At 40.1% G+C, this 18,539-nt stretch overlaps 1 non-coding gene and 1 pseudogene across 1 annotated transcript; both read left to right on the forward strand.

The window, feature by feature from the left end:
- Window positions 1-7,105: 7,105 nt before the first annotated feature.
- Window positions 7,106-7,210, forward strand: LOC139032525 (small nucleolar RNA SNORA70; annotated as a pseudogene).
- A 9,931-nt stretch (window positions 7,211-17,141) lies between these two features.
- On the forward strand, window positions 17,142-17,214 carry TRNAC-ACA (transfer RNA cysteine (anticodon ACA)). Its single transcript has one exon. It is a non-coding gene; the product is annotated as a tRNA-Cys (tRNA).
- Window positions 17,215-18,539: the final 1,325 nt, after the last annotated feature.

Raw genomic sequence — 18,539 nt, forward strand, 5'->3', positions numbered from 1 at the left:
CTACAAGTATGATAAAAATTAACCACATCTGTTATTTATCTTTTCATCCTGGGGCAAGGCAAATGTGTATAGTTCCCTCAGCATAACAGGAACCATATGGAGCCCATGGAATTATATGTATTATCAGTTTACAAATTCAAACTTTTCCAAAGATTGTCCACTAGCAGCCCAGGGTTCTTGGGTGCAAGAGTTTGCACTGTGATGTTTATACTCCGCAAACATGTTGGTATAAAACATGCCTGCAGCTGGCGCCTCATCAGAGTGATGGGGCTTAAAAGTGGTTTCCAGTGGTTCTCAGACTCTGCTGTACATTAGAATTGCTCCAGGGGCTTTAAAATTCCCTGTTCTCAGGCCACACCTCATAGCAGTTAAATTAAAATATGTTGGGTAGAACAGATTGGCAATGGCATCAGTATTTTTTTTTCTTTTTAATTTTTAAGTTGATTCCAACCTGCAAGCAATTTTGAGAAGCAGCAAGAGCTTTAAAAAAAAAAAAAAAAAGACTAAATTATTTGGTCACTATAAGGGGAAAGACCAAAACACACTTTAGCTTGATGCCACTTGTTGCCATCCTCCTTAGGCAATGCCCATATCAGGGTAAAAAATTTCATCTCAAATCCCAGTTAGTATCCCTGAAGTGCAGCACCTCATGAATATCCTTCTCAGAAACAGCGAGCACTGATTGACTAGGCCCAGTGGATACAACCTTGCTCTGTTAAAAATAAGAGAGAAAGAGAGAGACTAAGAGAAGAAACTGAATCCATTTGCCCAATTTTCAAGTCAATTGCTCTTCACTCAACATGTTACATCTGGAGCTTAACACAAGTTCTGTGTCTGTTATGCTTAATCACATACAGTTGGCCTTCAGACAGAGATCAGAAGGTGACATACAAGGTATGTTCCAGGCACCAGCTGGCTCCAATTCAGTGTCCTGGAAAGAGCTATGCTGAACAGTGTGTCACTTTTCAGAGGATGGCCCACTGGACGCCTCTTAGAAGACAATCTGCTTTGATCTTGAAGGGCATGTTCACTCTCTGGGTCCCACAGTCTCTACAATGAGCTCAGTGTCTACAGAATCCTTTCCCAAGTCGTCTTCTTGTTGCAGAGAAACAATGAGGCACTTGAATTTTCTATGAAAAGCTGTGTTGCCATCAAGAACTGGATCCCTCATCTTGATTTCTTTTTTTTTTAATAGAAATAAAATTTCAAACAGTAACTCTCCTTTGATATATAAAGATGTCTTGCTCCATAGAACTGACCTCTGATTGGTTTGGGTTAGAGATTTTAGTGATTACAGATTATCTGTAAAATGAGAGACTAGGCTCTGAAACGATATAATCTCTGAGACTACTTCTGGTTCTTAAGTTTAAGATTATCTGATTCTGACCATCTAGAGGTAGTTTCGTATAGTTAAAATTAGACAAAGGTTAAAGTACCAATTTTATTTATTTTAGGCAAATTACTTATTCTTTCTGGACCTAAATTTTTGCACTCCTGAAAGGTGATTTTCATTATACTTGCCCACTCCCCCCGGATCTAGAGTCAGATGGCTAAAAGCACGTATCCTAGAATCAAACTGCACGCTCTGTACCCCAGCCAAGCAGACTCAGCTATGTCATTTTGAATAAGTTAGTTAACATCCTCATGCTTTACTTCCTTTCCTTATAAAATTGGAATGTTTACAATTAATATTTCATAAGGTGATCACAGGGATTAAATATGCTAATATGTGTTAAACCTAGCACAAAATCTGACAAATAACAATTAAACATAAAAACCATCGCTATCATCATATCATCAGTGTAAAATGACACTGTATGAATAGCATAATTATAGATACAGAAGACATATACATTCCCATCCACCTTGTCCTCCCTTATTTCCAAGAATCCTCAGTCCTGAAAGCTTTCTTAACACCTGAGACCACAACTGTCAGAGCCTCAGTCTCAGTTGAGGAAAGAGGGACAAACAGAAAAGAAACTCTTCATATTTCTGTTTCTAGTTCCTTTCTTATTTCTTCCTATTTCTCAGAAACTCTGTATTAGCAAAATAAGTTAGGGAAAATCTAATCTTTTCCTTTCTTTACTTAAACCACTCAATGCCTAATAAAATATTCCTCAGTTTTCCAGAGGTAAAATATAAATTTCCTCTGCAGGGATGAACAAATGGAAATAAATTACCAAATTTTTAATTAACAAATAGTTGATTCACAATATTATATTAGTTTCAGTTGTGATTTGATATTTTTAGAGATTATACTCCATTTAAAGTTGTTACAGAATAATGACTATATTTCCCTAGCTGTACAGTATACCCTTGTTGCTTATTTATTCTACATAGTAGTTTGTATCTCTTAATTCCATACTCTGATCTCCTCCATTCCCATTTCCCTCTTCCTACTGGTAACCACTCGTTTGCTCTCTATATCTATAAATCAGTTTGTGTTTTGTTATATACATTCATTTGCTTTATTTTGTAGATTCCAAATATAAGTGAAAACATAAAGAATTTACTGTTTTCAGTCTGACCTATTTCACTAAGCATAATACCCTCTAGGTCCATTTACATTGTTGCAAATGGCAGAAGTTCATCTTTTATGATGATGAAGTAACACTCTAACAGAGTTTTACCAAGAGAAGGCACTGGTCATAGCAAACACCCTCTTCCAAGAACACAGGAGATGACTATACACATCGATATCACCAGATGGTCAATACCAAAATCAGATTTACTATATTCTTTGCAGTTGAAGATGGAGAAGCTCTAGACAGTCAGCAAAAACAAGAGTGGGAGCTAACTGTGGTTCAGGTGCTTCTGCAAAATTAAGGCTCAAATTGAAGAAAGTGGGGGAAAAGACTAGGCCATTCAGGTATGATCTAAATCAAACATATTATGATTATACAGTGTAGGTGACCAAAAGGTTCAAGGGATTGGATCTGGTAGACAAATTGCCTGAAGAACTATGGACAGAAGTTTGTAACATTGTACAGGAAGTGATGACCAAAACCATCCCCAAGAAAAAGAATGCAAGAAGGCAAAGTGGTTGTCTGAGGAGGCCTTACAAATACCTGAGAATAGAATAGAAGTGAAAGGCAAAGGAGAAAGGGAAAGATATATCCATCTGAATGCAGAGTTCCAAAGAATAGCAAGGAGAGATAAGAAAGCCTTCCTCAGTGATCAGTGCAAAGAAATAGAGGAAAACAATAGAATGGGAAACACTAGAGATCTCTTCAAGAAAATTGGAGATACCAAGGGAACATTGCATGCAAAGATGGGCATGAAAAAGGACATAAACCACAAGGATCTGACAGAGGAAGAAGAGATTAAGGAGAGGTGGCAAGAAGACACAGAAGAATTGTACAAAAAATAAATTAATGACCCAGATGACCACAATGATGTGGTCACTCTCCTAGAACCATCCTAGAACGTGAAGTCAAGTGGGCTTTAGGGAGCATTACTATGAACAAATAAAGAGGAGGTGATGGAATTCCAGCTGAAGTATTTCAAATCCTAAAAGATGATGCTGTTAAAGTATTGCACTCAATATACCAGCAAATTTGGAAAACTCAGCAGTGGCCACAGGACTGGAAAAGTTCAATTTTCTTTCCAATCCCAAAGAAAGGCAATGCCAAAAACTATTCAAACTATTGTACAATTGCGCTCATTTCCCATGCTAGCTAGGTAGTGCTCAAAATCTTTCAAGGCTTCAACAATATGTGAACCAAGAAATTCCAGATGTACAAGCCGGATTTAGAAAAGGCAGAGGAACCAGAGATCAAATTGCCAACATTCAATGGATCATAGAAAAAGAAAGGGAATTCCAAAAAAAGTAAAATCTACTTCTTTTGCATTGACTATATTAAAACCTTTGACTGTGGATCACAACAAACTGGGGGAAATTCTTAAAAATATGGGAATACCAGACCACCTTACCTGTTTCCTGAGAAAATCTGTATGCAGGTCAAGAAGCAACAGTTAGAACCAGACCTGGAGTAACTGATTGGTTCAAAATTGGAAAAGGAGTACAACAAGGTTGTATGTTGTTCCCCTGCTAATTTGACTTATATACAGAGTACATCATGTGAAATGCCTGGCTGGATGAAGCACAAGTTGGAATCAAGATTGCCAGGAGAAATATCAACAACCTCAGATATGCAAATGACACCACTCTTATGGCAGAAAGCAAAGAAGAACTAAAGAGCTTCTTGATGAGAGTGAAAGAGGAGAGTGAAAAAGCTGCCTTAAAACTCAACACTCAAAAAACTAAGATCATGGCATCGTGTCCCATGACTTTATGGCAAATAATTGGGGAAAAAGTGGAAACAGTGAGAGATTTTATTTTCTCAGGCTCCAAAATTACTGCAGATGGTGACTGCAGCCATGAAATCAAAAGAGGCTTGTTCCTTGGAAAGAAAGCTATGACAAACCGAAACAGCATATAAAAAATCAGAGATATCACTTTGCCTACAAAGGTCCATACAGTCAAAGCTTTGGCTTTTCTAATAGTTATGTATGGATGTGAGAGTTGGACCACACAGAAGACTGAGCACTAAGGCTTTTGAACTGTGGTGCTGGAGAAGACTCTTGAGAGTCCCTTGGACAGCAAGGAGATCAAACCAGTCAACCCTAAAAGAAATCAACACTGAATATTCATTGGAAGGGCTGACACTGAAGCTGAAGCTCAGGTACTTTGGCCACCTGATGCAAAGAGCCAACTCATTGAAAAAGGCCCTGATGTTGGGAAAGACTGAGAGCAAGAGAAGGGGGCAACAGAGGATGAGCTGGTTGGATGGCATCACTAACTCAATGGACATGAGTTTGAGCAAACTCAGAGGCATAGTGAATGACAGGGAAGCCTGGCATGTTGCAGTTAATGGGGTCGCAAAGATTTGGACATGACTTAGCAACTGAACAAGAGCAACAACAACATTCTATTGTATCTGTGATTCTTCCACATCTTCTTTCTCATCTGTTGATGAGTACTCAGGTTGCTTCAATAAATGGGCTATGGTAATGCTGCTATGAACACTGGAGTGCATGTAACATTTTCAAATTAGGGTTTTCATTTTCTTCAGATATATACCCAGCAGTGGAATTTCTGTGTCATTGCTGTAGTTCTTTTAGTTTTTGAGGAACCTCCAAAATGTTTTGTGGCTGTACCACATAATGGCTGCACTAGTTCACAATACCATCAATGTACTAGGGTTTCCTTTTCTCCACATCCTCGCCAACATTGCTATATGTAGCCTTTTTGAGGTTAGTCATCATTTTGACACTGTAGCTTTGATTTTACATTTCTCTGATGATTGTTGTTGTTCAGTCACTTAGTCGTGTCTGACTTTTTGCAAAAGTTTTATTTATCATTCGTAAGTGAAAGTAACTGAAAGTTATCTTCAGGAATGAAAGGCTTCAGAAAACATTTAATATGTATACTCTTACTTTAAAAATTGCTCAAAGAATGCTGCAACATATTCAAGAATGGAGAAGCGATAATATTTTCTTCAAATACTAGTGAACAATGAAATTAAAAAATCCACAATTTAGACTAGAAAGTTAATGCATATGAGGCATAACATGAATGTCAACAGTATGTCTAAAAAAGAAAACTATTGCTGTATTGTAAAAAAAATAGCAATCTTTATCTTGAATCCTAAACAATATCAGTTAAAATGAGAAAGAAAAAGTCTAGAGAGGAAAGAAAAGTATATCAAATATGTAGTCTTTCAGAGAGGAAAGTAAGAGCTCCTATTTTGGTTTTCACACTTTTTTGAGATAAAATTTACATAACTTTAAATTATCCATATTAAAGCAACAATTTAGTGGCATTTGGTACATTCACAGTATTGTGCAGCTACCACCTCTTAGTTCCAAAGCATCTTCATCATCTCAAAAGGGGAATGGGAGCAACTGATTAATGGCTATGAAGTTTCCTATGTGTATGGAGTTGCCTATTCTGGATATTTCACATAAATGGAATAATATCACACCTTAACTTTTGAAGCTTGTTTTGAAATTTGAAATATGAAAGATGCACCTAAAACAATATGATTTATAAATTAACAATGAAGAGATGGACCAAAATGTCCTAGGCAGAGAAATTCTGTTTTGTTCTCTTAAGCTACCAAATTGCCTATGGAACATTTGCTAGACTACCAGGGAACCATCATCTGTTAAGTAGTTTTATTTGGGGAAACCATAGGAAGAATTAAAATTAGCCTCTCAATTCTATGTCTACCTGATGTCCAAAAACCTGGACCGACTGAAAAATCTGATAATTACTTCATGGAAAATGATGGCACCACTCAAGTCAAGGTTTATGCAAAAGAATAGAATCAGATATGACTGAAATAATTTCTTGGTCTTGGATGTCTGGTTATGAAAACTGCCTTACAAGGGATATCAAAAGTATCCAAGTTTCCTGTCTCTTTCACATGCTTAAACAAATAAGTTCAGACATCTCCCCTTTTCGTTTAATGTTTATAGTGTTTATGTGGTCTAATGTAGACAATCACAATAATTTGTATTCATAGAAAACCTTTTATTCATGATATTTCAAGTACTTGAGCAGAACAAGCAATCCCAGGTCCCTGAAGTCCCAATTACATTGGAGGTTTGCAGTTTTCCAGGGGTGTTGGGCCTATTCAGATACCATTCTGCCTCCATCCTTTTTTTTTTTTTTTTTTCCTCTCACATTAGAAAATATGCTCTAGGACCATGCACCCCACATATTTGCTTCTGAGAAGTCTTTTTCTACAAAGGAAATGTCCACAGGGGGTCACCTCTTGTTTGAAGCCTTTTCTTATCCTTCCTCCCTCCCCTGCCCCAACAGGACTCAGCACTGGCAGTAGAACTGATTACTTTTTGCATTTCAATCTGCATTCTGGGCTTCCTTGATGGCTCAGAGAGTAAATAATCTGCCTGCAATGCAGGAGACCCGGGTTCACTGTTTAAACCTTTACCATGTTTTAATACGGTGTATGAGCTTCATGATTTAAGAAGTCCTAGATGTGAATTCTAGCTCCTTCCACTAACTAGTTGTGTATATTTGGGTCTCCGTGTGCTTATCTCTAAACTGGACACAACAGCCAGAGTGATCAGAAAGAATCTTTATGCAAATCAGAGCAGATAGGCTGCAAACAGCAGCCTCCTTAGGTAAGTGTATGCAGCCTCTTGCCTGTACAGGTCACCGTAAGGGACCTTGGAAACAGCCCTTTATAGTGAACATTCATGATTGGCCTGCTGTCCTCAGCCTAGGCTCCAGACAGGTATGCGAGGTAGCTTTGGAGAGTCCCAGGGCAGAGTGGCCAGGGTCTACATTGGCCAAGTCATAATGCCCATTTGCACCAAGCTGCAGAGCAAGGAGCATGTGATTGAGGCCCTCTGCAAGGCCAAGTTCCCCGGTCACCAGAAGATGCACATCTCCAAGAAGTGGAGATTTACTAAGTTTAAGGTGGATGAGTTTGAAAACATGGTTGCAGAAAAGTGACTCATCCCAGATGGCTGTGGGGTCAAATACATCCTTAATTGTGGCCCTCTGAACAAATAGTGGGCCCTGAACTCATAAGAGCCTTACCTTCCTTCACCTACTGATAGATCCTACTTTCCTGTCAAAAACAAAAAAAGAAACAGTGCAGATAAAGAACTTAAGACAAACCTGGTACATAGGAAGTGCTCAGTCACAGGTAGCAATGAATAGCAGTAATCCCAGTAGTCATCCTGGTTTCAACATCACTGTATAACTACAATTTGGGCCATATCAATAGATTTTTTCCATATACTTGCTCACATGTCTTTCCTAATCCCAGAATGACAGGCCCCTGGCTTGTTTGACCTTGTTTTCCCAGCACCAAGCACAGGAGCTTCATAAAAATTGATTGAATTTGTGAATGAATTACTTTTGCCCACGATTGCCATTTTTAGTCTTTTTTTTTTTTTTAAACTTTCTAGACAACTTATAATCCTCAAACTGTCAACAAATGGCAGTTTAGACTTATTTTCAACTGTCCTTCCCTTGCAAGCTATTTATCCAGTCAGTCACACTGACAGATTTGAAATTCCCCTCTGGCTAAAAAGATAAGCCAAATGAGCTCATGGGGAGGAGAAGAGAAGTACTTGGAAGAAGAGCTTTACTTACGATTGAGTAAACTCACCCAATCCTTAGGAATGAGAAGGGTTTGTTTAATATTGATTCTTCTTATCTGACTTATAACACTTCAAATTCAGTTAATTTTGAAATTTTATTTGTGCCCATTGATAATATCTCATGGAATCTCAAAGTGATGGGCTGGAGACCCTTAATAGGTTTGATGGAATGTGTGAATTTTGTCTGTTACACCAACACATGCTTAAAGGAAGCTTCCATTTGTCAAGGACCCCAGGGCTCCTGTATAGTAACAATTATAACAAATGTAAGCTATATGATTGCCAGTTGTTTACTAAGTGACAGGCACTTTCTAGATGCTTTACCTATGTTGCTCATAATTCTCAGATCAGTTTTGAGAAGCAGACATCAGAGAATCAGTAACACTTTTAGTTGCAGATGAGAAAATATTTGACTTAGTTTAAGCATTAATGATCCCATACAACAACAAATATGAAGATGGATGGCCAAAGACTCATTCAGCAATTCCATAATGTTACCAAGAGTCCTTCAAGCTCTTTCCAGCAATTCCTCCCACCATTTTCAGCACACTGGTTTCATCCTTGTGACCAACACCTCATGGATTCAAGATGGCTGCCAGGTCTCCAGGCATCATGCCCACCAGTGGCCACCCCAAGTGGGAAAGAAGGAACAAATTCCTGTTTCCTCTTGAGGCTCTGACTTAAGAATTTCCTTACTACTTCTTTAGGTAGAAGTTTAAATTATTTTTGCTCATCCTAAAAGCACTCACTGGTGAAGTATGGGGTTTTCATTGCTGTCTTCTATCAGAATTTGTCTACTGGGACTGGATCTTAGCTGAGTTTGAGAGATCTCTGCCAGGTATCTGAACCCAAAATCTAGGTTCCATAGACACCAATCCCAAATGGAATAGAAGAGTGGAGAGTTCTGACAAAATGTGGTCCACTGGAGGAGGGAATGACAAATCACTCCAGTATTCTTGCTGTGAAAACCCCCATGAACTGTATAAAAAGGCAGTCTTCAACACCACCACCAAATTAAGAATATTTGAGGTTTGCAAAGAAAATAAAAAATAAAAAGTCCTTAGGACAAAGGCATTTCTGAAAAAGCAAATAAGGAGAGGAGTAAAGAGAAATAGTATTTTTTTAATACCTACTATAAGCCAATAATTGTGTTATTTACTTTGTCTCAATAAGATTTAGAACAATTGATTTTTCAGAGAAGGGTCCAGAGAGGCTAGATAATTAGCCCAAGATCACACAGTATTTCAATGTGATACAGTAATTTGAAACCAGGTATTCTAATTCCACAGCCCATGACCTTTGCACGTAACTGCCCTGATCTTTTGTATAAACACACAAAATGAGATGTCTGGAATAAAAACGTATACCAGGAGGTAGAAAGTCTGAAATCAAGCAAAGGTTTGCTGGGGGAAGGGAAGTAGAGAGTAGGTGGTTGCCCAAGAAGCCCTTCATTCCTCTAATTGTCTGGGCTTATGTTTTCAGATTGCATCAGTTGTCTTACTGCCGACTGATTATTCCCTCAGAATCATATCTGCTTCTGACAGTTTCCCATAAATCTGTCCAGATCCAAATTCTTTCTTATTTAAAAGGAGCCACACATTTACAGCCACGTGAACAACTTGATGGCCATGGGATGTATGGGGTCTGGTAGAATAACTGAGGTCACCTACATTCTGTGTAATTACCTACCCTCATCTTCTCATCTGACAGTCTCCTTCTGAGATGTCATCTGGATTTGAAAGCGGAAATTAATTTTGAGCTGAGGTATGTTACAAATGAATTCTGCAAAGCTCTTACTGCCATATGTAATTCTCTGCATGGGAATTCTCTAATACTAGGGATAATATAAGTGATAAAAAGTTCTGAAGAGCAAGCATCAAAGTATCTTTTAAGAAGTTTCAATGGGGATTAAGAATGAGGAGAGACCCATTACTTGTCAAAGCTGTGTAGATAAGTAAAGCTTCAGAGGCAGGCAACTTTGGTTTGCCATATCTGCCACTCACTGGCTTAAGATGATCGACTTATTTATCTGACTTCCTTAATTGTCTAAATGAGACTGACAAAATTGACCTCTCAAGTATTTGTGACCATAAGTGAGGAAAAATTCAGCACACTGCCTGGCACATGACAGGCCCACACAGTTGTCCCCTTCCCAGTTTCCCTTCTGAATTGGCACATTTCTGCCCACTCAGACCAGGACTAAAAAGCCAGCCTGCCCCAAAGCTGAGAATCAGATGAAGAAAAATGAGTAAAACCAAAGCCCCTTTCAGCATTTGGTGGTCATCAATTAGGAGCCCCTCATGTCATAGGTCAGAGTTCGACATTATGGCTAAGGGAAGCCAGTTGGCCTAGAAGTGGAAAAACTGTCTAGCAATTAGGAAAATTTATAGATATTTCTCAAAACTCCTTGAGTCCTGAGCTGGGGAAAAGTGTAGTGGTATGTGTTTTATCAAAGGCTCAAATAAACCCAAGTCGCATCAGAATCACTGCTTAAGAGATGTAAGAAGACAGGGAGAGAATGAAAAGCAATGAAAAGACAACGAAAAGAAATATTTCTCAAGTTTTATTAGCTGGATAGCGGGCAGTCACGCACTCTATTTTTCTGTCTGCTCAGGCAAGCCTCTGAAGACCAGAGGGAGATTCATCCTCCCCTTGTTTGTTTTATCCACAGCCTCCAAAGGAAAAGATTTTAGAGATCTTGCTTTTTCACAGACATGTATACTGTCTCACTCTGTAATCCAGAAAGCAGATGTTTTCAACTCCCCCTTGGAAATGAGAAGTGAATGCCATTTCTTTTTTCTTTTCTTTCTCTCTTTCTTCATATAGAAATTTTTGCACAATTTAAATATACTCTATGCAGAGAGTATTTCAATTCAGAGCTTCATTTTGGCTTTTTCTTTCTTTGCATAGATTTCCAATTTAGTATGGATACTGTAACACTTTGGCACAAATAGCAAAAAAGAAAAAAAGTTCTTTTCCAAGACAAAATTATTTGCATTTTGTCTTGACGGTGCCACCTGACCCCCCTGGGAAGGGTTGGATTTCTGCACATCCATCACACCCACAGAGGCCATGTCAAAGCCCAGCCCAACCTCTCTTTTGCACATGTATTGCTGGTTATTCACTACATGTAGGCTGAAGATGAGAACCTGAGATGGAAAAAGTGGATTTCTGCCCAGCCGCTCAGGACACTGCCCCTTTTGTGGGCCAACTCTCCTCTCTTGTTCCTGTAACTGTGACATTCCATCACTGTTCAGAGTTGTTTCAAGTGTGAGCTTGTAAGGTATCACTTCTCCAAAAATTCTAGCCCATAACCACTAGCTTTCAGATACGAGGAAAAAGATAAGTGTGTAATAAAGCCAAACATAACAATTAATGCATCAGGATTCTTAAGTGCATTTTGCAATAGCAGATTGTGTTGCAGCTGATGTCAGAGCTGACGTGTTGTTAATCCAATAAAAGTGCACAGGGATTTCTCCAAACCTTGGCTGGGCACACATGAAAATGCTATCCGACCATCTGACATTTTGTTTGAGTCATTGTCTATCATCTTGAAAGTACTTCAGCTTCAGATCTGTACTTCAGTACAGATCCTTTAGAAAATTCTCCCCTTACCTGTTGAAATCAGTTTTCTATAAATTCTTCAAGGAGCAAAGGTTTAGCTGATCAGAATGAGAATCATAAGTAGGTCTGGAAATTCCCTGTGAGGCACCAATGCCAGTGTTTCTTGGTATTGCTTAGACTAAGAACTTGGATGGAATGGAGGGACGAACCAAACTATTGGGATTCTTTGTCTCTGAAATCAGTGAAGGCATTCTTTGCTACCGTATATGATAAAAGCGTTGAAAGTGGCTAGATTCCCTTTGGTACCTTTCCCTAATTAAGCCAGTTCTGAAATGAGTATTGCACACAAGCAGAGTCCCAGGGATTGCACAGTGGTCCCTTGGGGCCATGTGGTAGGGCGACCAGGAGAGGGTCACCCTAGAGCAGAGCATATGGAGCTGACAGCGTGAGTGTGCTGTCTGAAGGGCAGCCACGACTCCACTCCCATGGGATTCAAGTGTGGCAACATTTTCTGATTAATTTTTTCCAAGAAAAGTCAGAAATACTGATGCTTAAGTGGCAAGGTTAGGGGAAACACTGAAACCATCTGCGCGGTACCCAGGCAAGATAGTAGCCACTTGCATGAGCTGTCTTAACCACAGAGGTCGTGGTAAGGATCATGGGACTAAAAAGCTACCACGAGCCAGCAGGATTCAGGAAATGTCAAAAGGAGACTGGAGACGCTAATCCATGCGTCCTACCGACCTCCCAGAATCCTCCTTGATGGAATCTGTCTTGGCTGAGCAATGCATGAACCAGCAGGAAGGACCTTGTGTTAGAATGATTGTCCATAAATCTCAAGACTGTGAGCCAAGTGGCAGAGGAGTCCTCCTGGGTTCCCTTAGCCTGTTACTCTCCACCCAGGCACCCCTTCTCAATAAAATCACCTGCTGTGTCAGTATGTGTGTCTCCTCAGAAAATTCATTTCTGAGTGTTAGACAAGAGCCCACTCTCTTGCCCTAGAAGGAGTCCCTCTTCCTGCAAGAGAATCTTTAAATGTTGGAAACCAATTCACATTAAAAAAAGAAAATTCTATGTGTGAATAAAAGCATCTGAGTGCTGACCTTGGCTTGTATGATATCAGTTTTAACCTCTGCAATGATTAGGAGTTGGGCTTTTGTCCCATACAGCCCAGCAGTCTGGGGCTCCGTGGCTGGGGAATCACAGTGACCTTTCCCCCATGACATCCCAGAGTCCATCAGTCAGCCTTCTGCGTGGAGCATGAGCCAATCAGAGGGCTGCTTTCCCACAATGCATCTTGCTGGACGTCCACCACAGACAACAGGACATTGACTAATTATATAATTGTTTGTTTCCTGTGACTGTTGTAGCAAGTTACCACAAACTAGGTAGCTTGAGACAACACAAATGAAGTCTGACACGGTTCTCACTGGGCTAAATTCAAGACAGGGCTGTGTCCCTTTCTGGAGGCTCTTGAGGAAAATGTGTTTCCCTGCCTCTTCCAGTTGCTTGAGGCCCCCGCCTTCGTTGACTCATGGCCCTTTCATCCATCCTCAAAACCAACAATGAGGAGCGGAGTCCTCAGGTCATGTCACTCTGAGTTTGCTTCCCTCGTCACATCTCTGACTCTCTGACTCCTCGGCCTTCCCTTCCATTTCTGAGGATCATTCTGATTATGTTGGGCCCACTTTGTGTGCATGCATGCTCAGTTGCTCAGTCATGTCTGCCTCTTTGCGACTCCATTGTAGCCTGCCAAGCTCCTCTGTCCATGGGATTATCTAGGTGAGACTACTGGAGTGAGTTACTACTTCCTCCTCCAGGAGATCTTCCTGACCCAGAGGTCGAACCTGTGTTTCTTATGGGTCCGGCATTGGCAGGTGCATTCTTTACCGCTGAGCCATAATCTCCCTATTTCAAGGTCAACTGACTGGCAATTTTAATGCCCTGAAGTATGAATATGGAGCCAAATGTTCTCAATGTCTGCTTTAAATGTTTGGTTTTCCAGAATGTGTACAATGGCCCTACTCACCTTTCACAACCCCTGTACAGTGAGTCCCCTACATCTGAACAAGTTGAATGATTTCTCTTCTGAGGGCAGTCGTAAGTCCAATTTGTTTGTTAGCACAACAGTTAGCCTAGGTATTCAACTAGCACAATCAGCTATATAGTACTGTGCTGTAATAGGTTTACAATACTTTTCATACAAATATGAAAAAGCAAACAAAAAATAAAGAAAACATTTTTCATCTTACAGTTCAGTACTTAAAAAAGTATAGTAGTACAATACAATAGCTGGCACACAGGGACTGGGATCGAGTGAACAGGCAAGAAGAGTTACTGCCTGGAGGACGGAGAGGAGGTGGGAGATGGTAGAACTGAATGATCCTCAGCAATGAGAGATGGAGGGCAAGTTGCAATGTCACTCACTCCTGTTGTCGATGGAATGCAAGTTCTAACCTTTGAATATTCTCAACGTGAGGATTAGTTCCCCAATGGTTCAGGGTTCCCTGATAAAGAATCCGCCTGCAATGCAGGAGACAGGGGAGATACAGGTTCCGTCCCTGGATCAGGAAGATTCCCTGGAGGAAGAAATGGCAACCCACTCCTGTCTTTGGCCAGAAAATCTCACAGACGGAGGACTTTGGCAGGCTAGTCCATTGGGTTGAAAAAGAGTCAGGCTAGAAACAGCAACTGAACACACACACTCACAACTACACACATGTTGGCATGAAGGGGACTTACTGTAACCCACAGGGCATTTCAGGATGATATTTATTCAGTTACTTTGCATCTGAATCACAGGAAATTTTCTTCAATTGTAATTGTTTTCCCTAATCTTTTGAGGCTCATGCCTCACCACTTAGCCACTTGCTTTCTCCTTTGCATGAAAAAGACAAAAGTTTCAGGTAGTAAATGCCATTTCCTGTCTGCTCACTTTAAATTCCTAAAACCAATAAAAGAGTTTTAATATTTTTGCCTTTTTAAAAAAAATAATTTACTAAACCTTTATTGAATGACTTCACTATGTGTAACACTGTTAGGTCTGGTATGGGCAGACTAAGAGGATAGTCCAAAATGAATAAAATGCCCTCCAGTCTTCAATTCCCTTATCAAATGTATCAGTTGAGTGGTAGTGACAAACCAGGAAGACTGGCTGTTGGAGAACAGAGATTGCCCCGCAGGAGACGCAAATGAGACATGAGTTTCAAAGTGCCAAATGGAATGTTGCTCTTATTATCTGATTTTCTGCCTTACAATAGCAATTCAGTGCTAATATGGAAAGGAGAGAATATTACAAGTCGAGTGGCAAGTTGAAGCAGGATGGGAGGTCAGAGTCAGCCCTACAGGTGAGGACAAGGGGACAATCAAGGATGGGGCTCCCTTAGATTTCATCTCATTTTGCCCTGCTTTTAGCCAATGCATGCATGCATTTCAGTGGTCCTCAAAACTTTTAGCATGATCCTGTGTGCATGTGTTCATGCTAGGTCACTTCAGTCCGACTTTTTGCAACCTTATGGATCATAGCCCGCCAGGCTCCTTTGTCCGTGGAGATTCTCCAGGCAAGAATACTAGAGTGGGTTGCCATGCCCTTCTCAGGGGATCTGCACCAAGGGATCAAACCCATGTCTTTTATGTCTCCTGCATTGGCAGGCAGGTTCTTTACCACTATTGCTACCTGGGAAGCCCCTATCATGGTCCTAACTACACAATAAAATACAACTTGCAAAATTCAATAGACAAACATAGCCTATCAAAATAAAACCACAAAATTATTACTGTTGGTTGTCATTTTGCAAATAGCTTATTGTATCAAAATTATTCGAAAAGAAGTCTGTCTTCTCCTCTAGGAGATACTTTGAGAAAGAAATTGATTCTGATTTAACTTGTGTTTCCAAACTTGAGTCACACTAAGCAACTTAGCACCTGTTTAATATGGACATGATTTGAATTCTACTCTGTACCCCTGTGCTTAATATCATAAAAACACGTTACTAGGTAAGACTTGGCTCTCATGAATTCCACCACCTTGACTTCTGCCTGTGATTGTGTGATTATGTATAAAATTAAACTTGATAATCAGTGGACCTTAAGATAAAGGAGAGTATCCTGGATTACCCAGGTAAACCCAATGTAATCTGGCCCCTAAGGGCAGAGGAGAAGACAAAAAGATGAAGCAAAAGAGACAGAGGAAGAAGAGATGGGTAGCCTGAGAAGATTGATGTCATTTCTGGTTCTGAAGTTTAGGGATCATGTATAAGAAATGGAGAGAGGCTTTTAGAATCTAAAGGTAGCCCCAGCTAACAGGCAGAAAGGAAATGGGGACCTCAGTCCTACCACCACATGGTACTGAACTTTGTCAATGATGTATATGAACTTAAAAGTGGATTCTTCTCCAAAGCTTCCAAAAGAAACACAACCCTGCTAACATCTCGATTTTAGTCCAGTGAGATCAGTGTCAGACTTCTGATTTACAGAACTTGAAGGTAATAAATTTGTCTTAAGTCACTAAGTTTATGGTAATTTTTTAATGGCAGCAATAAATAACTAAAGCAAACACCAGTAGCTTCCTCAAAATCCTTTCATAACCATTACACTCTTGGTCTTTCCAAAGAGAATTGCTCTTTCCCTTATCTTAGCAATGGAGCAGCTATTGCTCTTTCCCCTCATCCTGCACTCATAACATGAGATTCATAATAATATTAGCCCTGTTTCCTAGTCAATATCTTATCTGAAGCAGTTGATTGTAAGTTCCTTGAAAGTAGGGAACAGGTATTAGCCATCTTTATCTCTTGTTTCATAAGGCTTAGGAGAAGTTGTTTATTTCTACCAAAGAGATATCCGAAACTCATTTGAGGGAGAGGGGGAAATAGGCCCAATCAGAGGAGATGCTTTTCAGTCTGGGATCTACAGTGGGAAGTCTGACAGTCAAGTGGGAGTGCTGAGCTCCAATCCACTTAACCCAAAGGAGAACAACCACTATCGGAAAGTAGAACAACAACTATAGGAAGTTAGACAGCTGGATTCAGGGGGTGAAGATAAGAACAAACATGTTGGGAGCAGTGCAGGAGAGATTACCTAAAATATCTGCTGGTGGGAGATTCACCTATTGAGCTCCCTGGGATGTGATTGGCCTGACTTGAAGGATCCAGGGCAGTGTGGGTGATATGTGTTCAGAGAATGATGCTTCCCTAGCTGATAAGTGATATACATCTCTGGACCACTATTGAGATACAGCTTCCAGCCAAGGTATTATCTCTGGAGTTCTAGAGATTTAACTCCACCTACAAATAATTCTCTTAGAGGAGGGCATGGCAACCCACTCTGGTATTCTTGCCTGGACAGAGGACAGAGGAGCCTGGAGGGCTACAGCCCATGTGATCGCAAAAAGTCGGACATGACTAAGCGACTTAGCACACACACAAAGAATTCTGACTTCCCTGGTGGCTCAGATGGTAAAGCACCTGCCTACAATGCAGGAGACCCGGGTTCAATCCCTGAGTCAGGAAGATCTCCTGGAGAAGGAAATGGCAACCCACTCCAGTATTCTTGCCTGGAAAATCCCACGGACAGAGAAGCCACAGTCCACAGTCCATGGGGTCGTAAAGAGTTGGACACAACTGAGCGACTTCACTTCACAAAGAATTCTAGGGCCAGATTTATAGCGGGCTTTGCATTACCTTACTTTCCATGATCTAAGTCTAAAACTTCAAAAAATAATGTGTCCTACCCCCTTCAATCTCCCCCAACTTCCTCACTCACCCCACCACCACCACCACCACACATGAGCACTTGATTTTAACTTGGAAAATTCTATTGTAGAGCCCAACTTCCTTTTGGATCTCAGCTAATTCCAAGAGACCTTTTGGTTCTCTCTCAGAAATGCAGATCGCCACCTAATCAAACTTTTCAGCTCACCAGTTCCAAGTTAGCCTCTCCAGCCAAGTTACCCATGGAAACGTATTTTAAACTCTTTTTAGCAGAGGAAAATATTTGGATTTTTGCCTACTTTGCAAAGGCTGAGAATCCAATTACAGACCCAGAGCTTCTGATTTTTTCATATTATGTGTCTGTATTATTTAAACATACATGGAAAATAGTATTTTTCCCTAACAAACTAAAGCTAGCTGGCGCCAGCACTGCATTGGTGACTGTGACCATTGTGTGGGTCATGTCACCGGGATGCAGTCAGAGGCCTCAGTGAAATAGTCTGAGTCCACGGAATGGAGCCAGATTGGGACATGGACTGTGGGCCTTCCTTTTGCTTTTCTGGAAAGGGATAATTACTGACTATACAAAGACTTTCCATTAATTATTCAAATGTTTCATCCTGTGTCTCAGTGCAGGTCATGGTAGGCTCTCAGATACTGAAATGTGATTCTCCTTATATTGGTGGAGATTCTTTTCAATTAAAGGACTTTTCCTTCCTCTAATCTTTTGTTTTTAATTTTAAAAAACATTCTTAGCTCATGTATCTAAGCCATGTAAGCACAGGTGTTTTATGATGTTCCATATTTCAAAAGGAAAAGAGTGAGATCCTTTGAACATATTTTCCAAGCATCTCAACTGAGTAGTAACCTATTTTATCTTCCATGTCTGTGAATAGTTTGCAAATGAAGGAGTCTGTTACCCCTAAATTTCTTATAGCGTCATTAGCATAGACTTCACTTGGGAGCTGGTTAACATTTGAACAGCGGCTGAACTGGTTTACAGTTCCAAAGTCCAGAGAGGAAAAGTTAGCTAAATGAATTAATAATGTTAAAAAAAAAAGAAAAAAGCAGAGACTTTTTAAAACCAGTTAAGAAAACAAACTATTCACAATCTCTTTAGATGAA

The sequence above is a fragment of the Odocoileus virginianus genome, chromosome 31, assembly GCF_023699985.2.
Source record: "Odocoileus virginianus isolate 20LAN1187 ecotype Illinois chromosome 31, Ovbor_1.2, whole genome shotgun sequence".
Classification (NCBI taxonomy): domain Eukaryota; kingdom Metazoa; phylum Chordata; class Mammalia; order Artiodactyla; family Cervidae; genus Odocoileus; species Odocoileus virginianus.